Genomic DNA, 3,719 nt, shown 5'->3' with positions numbered 1-3,719 from the left:
TCCTACTGGTTCATAGCTTCTACAGAAATGACATTGTCAAGTTTTTTGTTTTTGTTTTGGTTCTTTGCCATTTTAATAAGTATGTAGTGTCTTATCAGTGTTGTTTTAGTTATAATTTCTTAATAACAAATTATATTGAGTATATTTTCACTTGGGAAGCTAAAAACAGAAGTAGCCTATAGTCTAATAAATCATTGAGTTTCATCTCAGATTGAGTTTACAAAGCATTTCATTAATAGCACTTTAAGCCTGATTGGATCAGAAGATTTTTTGTTTGTTTCAAGTTTTTATTTAAATTTGAATTAGTTAACAGATAGTGTAGTATTAGTCTCAAGGGTAGAACATAGTGATTCATTACTAATTACAACACCTAATACTCATCACAAGTATCCTCCTAATACCCATCACCCATTTAGACCCTCACAGACCTTCTATCCATCAACTCTGTTCTCTATGGTTAGGGGTCTTTTATGGTTTACCTCCCTCTCTCTACCCTCCTTTCCCTTTTGCTCATAAATTGCAAATATGAATGAAATCATTTGGTATTGGTCTTTCTCTGACTGATTTCACTTAGCATAATATACTCTAGTCAATCCATGTATTTGCAAATGGCAAGATTTCATTCTTTTTGATGGCTGAGTAACGTTCCATTGTACATATATATACAATATATATTATTTTCTTTTTTTTATAAGTTCTTTATAGATCTTGGAAACTAGCCCTTTATCTGATACGTCATTTGCAAATATCTTCTCCCATTCTGTAGTTGTCTTTTAGTTTTGTTGACTGTATCCTTTGCTGTGCAAAATCTTCTTATCTTGATGAAGTCCCAAGAGTTCATTTTTGCTTTTGTTTCTTTTGCCTTCGTGGATGTATCTTGCAAGAAGTTACTGTGGCTGAGTCCAAAAAGGGTGTTGCCTGTGTTCTCCTCTAGGATTTTGATGGAATCTTGTCTCACATTTAGATCTTTCATCCATTTTGAGTTTATCTTTGTGTATGGTGAAAGAGAGTGGTCTAGTTTCATTCTTCTGCATGTGGATGTCCAATTTTCCCAGCACCATCTATTGAAGAGACTGTCTTTCTTCCAGTGGATATATAGATATAGATATAGATATAGATATAGATATAGATATAGATGATATAGATATAGATATAGATATTTAAATGGATATATATAAATATAGATATTTAGATGGTATATATATATATATATATATATATATATATATACCACACCTCCTTTATCCATTCATCAGTTGATGGACATTTAGGTTCTTTCCAGAGTTTGGTTATCATTGATAATGCTGCTATAAACACCAGAGTGCATGTGTCCCTTCAAATCACTATTTTTGTATCCTTTGGGTAAATACCTAAGAGTACAACTGCTTGGGTCATAGGGTGGTTCTATTTTTTGTTTTTTAAGGAAGTTCTATATCGTTTTCCAGAAAGGTTGCACCAGCTTGTATTCCCACCAACAATGTAAGAGGGTTCCCCTTTCTCTGCATCTTCACCAACATCTCGTTTCCTGTGTTATCAGTAGTAGCCATCCTGACAGGTATGAGATATCTCAGTATAGTTCCATTTGTATTTCCCTGATAATGAATGATGTTGCGTATCTTTTCATATGTCTATTAGATATCTGTATGACTTCTTTGGAAAAATGTCTATTCTTGTCTTCTGCCATGTCATTTCTTTTTTTTTTTAATTTTTATTTTTTTTTTATTTATTTATGATAGGCACACAGTGAGAGAGAGAGAGAGAGGCAGAGACACAGGCAGAGGGAGAAGCAGGCTCCATGCACCGGGAGCCCGATGTGGGACTCGATCCCGAGTCTCCAGGATCGCACCCTGGGCCAAAGGCAGGCGCCAAACCACTGCGCCACCCAGGGATCCCTGCCATGTCATTTCTTAACTGGATTATTTGTTTTGGGAGATCACTATATATATATATATATATATATATATATATATATATATACCATCTAAACTCATGTGGGAGCCATCAAGTGTTTTGTAAAATCCTCCTTAGTATCTAGTTAGAAAGCACAATGTTGCTGAATATTATGAATTTAGGATCACACTCTCATTCTTTCCTATTGTTTGCATCAAGTCAAGAATATCCAGTACTCTAGGGATTATGAAAGTTCTAGGTATTAGAGTAATATATTTAATAAAATGCACAAATGCACTCACACAGTGTATTAAATAGTTGCAGGGTTGTTGCTATTTTCATATTTTTCCTGGTAACCCTGGTATGAACACTTTGAAATTGGGTAAGAAGTTTATCAAAGATGGTCTCACAGGATAGAAAGGCCCAAAATAGAAAAATGCTACTAAAGCAACTGAAATTACAATGTAAGATGAATCTTAATTCTCAAGAACTTTAAATCATATTGTCAAATTACACAACTTTTTTAGTAATAAAAATGTAACTCTGATCTAATTATAGATTGGTAGTGGACAATTCTGCCAACCCATTTTGAATACATTACATAAAACCATATTATATTAAATGATGCTATTTTAAGTGAGATTGTGCATTTATTAATTATTATTTGCATGACTCTGGAAAACCAAAAATTAATGACCTTATTAATAATTTGATTATGTATCCTTGCTATAAAGAATTACAAGTTTTCTTTTTAAGAAATGCTTAAAAACCAACAAAATAAAAAGGCAACCTATGTAATTGTAGAAAATATTTGCAAACCATATATATATATGATAAGTGGTTAACAACCAAAATATGTAAAGAACTCATACAACTCAATAAAAAAAGCAAAAACCATATAATTTAAAAATGGGCAGAGATGTACTCACTTCAGTATTACCTATACTACAATTGAATAATACAGAGAAGTATAGCACAGCCCTTTTGTGAAGATGATATGCAAATACATGAAATATTCTATATTAAAAAAAGAAAAAAGGGCAGAGGACTTGAATAGACATTTTTCCAAAGAAGACATATAAATGACCAGCAGGTATATCCATGCGTATTCAACATCACTAATCATCAGAGAAGTACAAGTCAAAACCACATTGAGATATAAACAACTACCTGTTAGAATGGCTTATAATATAAAAAAGATAAGACATAATGTTGCTAAGGTTGTGGAGAAAGGGGAATCCTTGTACATTGTTGGTGAAAATGTATATTTGTGCAGCTATTATAGAAAATATAGAAGTTCCTCAAAAATTTAAAAAGAGAACTATCATATGATCCAACAATTTCACTTTGAATATTTATATGAGGGACACAAAATCACTATCTTGGAAAGATTTTGTCCCCCCCTGTTTATTGCACCATTCTTTGTAATAGCCAAGACATGGAAACAACTTAAGTGTCCAATAATGGATGAATGGATAAAGAAAATGTAATACATAATAGAATATATATATCAACTAATATAATTTTATATAATATATGTAAGTGTATATATAGTTAATATTGCACATTATATATGTGTATATGTATACAAGTATATGTATATATAATGTATATAATTTATATATACCGTATATAATTTATATAATGAAATATCATTCTGTCACAAAAAGAAAGGAAATCTTACCATTTGCAACAACATGGATGTACTTTGAGGGCATTATGTTATGTGATATGAGCCAGACAGATAAAGACAAATACTGAGTGATCTAACTTATATATGGAACCTAAAAAAAGAATCATAGGTACAAAGTACAGATTGGTGGTTGCCA

General features: G+C 31.7%; 1 non-coding gene across 1 annotated transcript; it reads left to right on the top strand.

Annotated features, from left to right (window-relative positions):
* Positions 1-2,811: 2,811 nt before the first annotated feature.
* LOC121498338 lies at positions 2,812-2,917 on the top strand. The gene has a single exon (XR_005989723.1). It is a non-coding gene; the product is annotated as a U6 spliceosomal RNA (small nuclear RNA).
* Positions 2,918-3,719: the final 802 nt, after the last annotated feature.

Source organism: Vulpes lagopus, chromosome 8, assembly GCF_018345385.1.
Source record: "Vulpes lagopus strain Blue_001 chromosome 8, ASM1834538v1, whole genome shotgun sequence".
Classification (NCBI taxonomy): Eukaryota; Metazoa; Chordata; class Mammalia; order Carnivora; family Canidae; genus Vulpes; species Vulpes lagopus.
The sequence above is the reverse complement of the archived record's forward strand: the minus strand, read 5'-3'. Positions and strand labels throughout refer to the sequence as shown.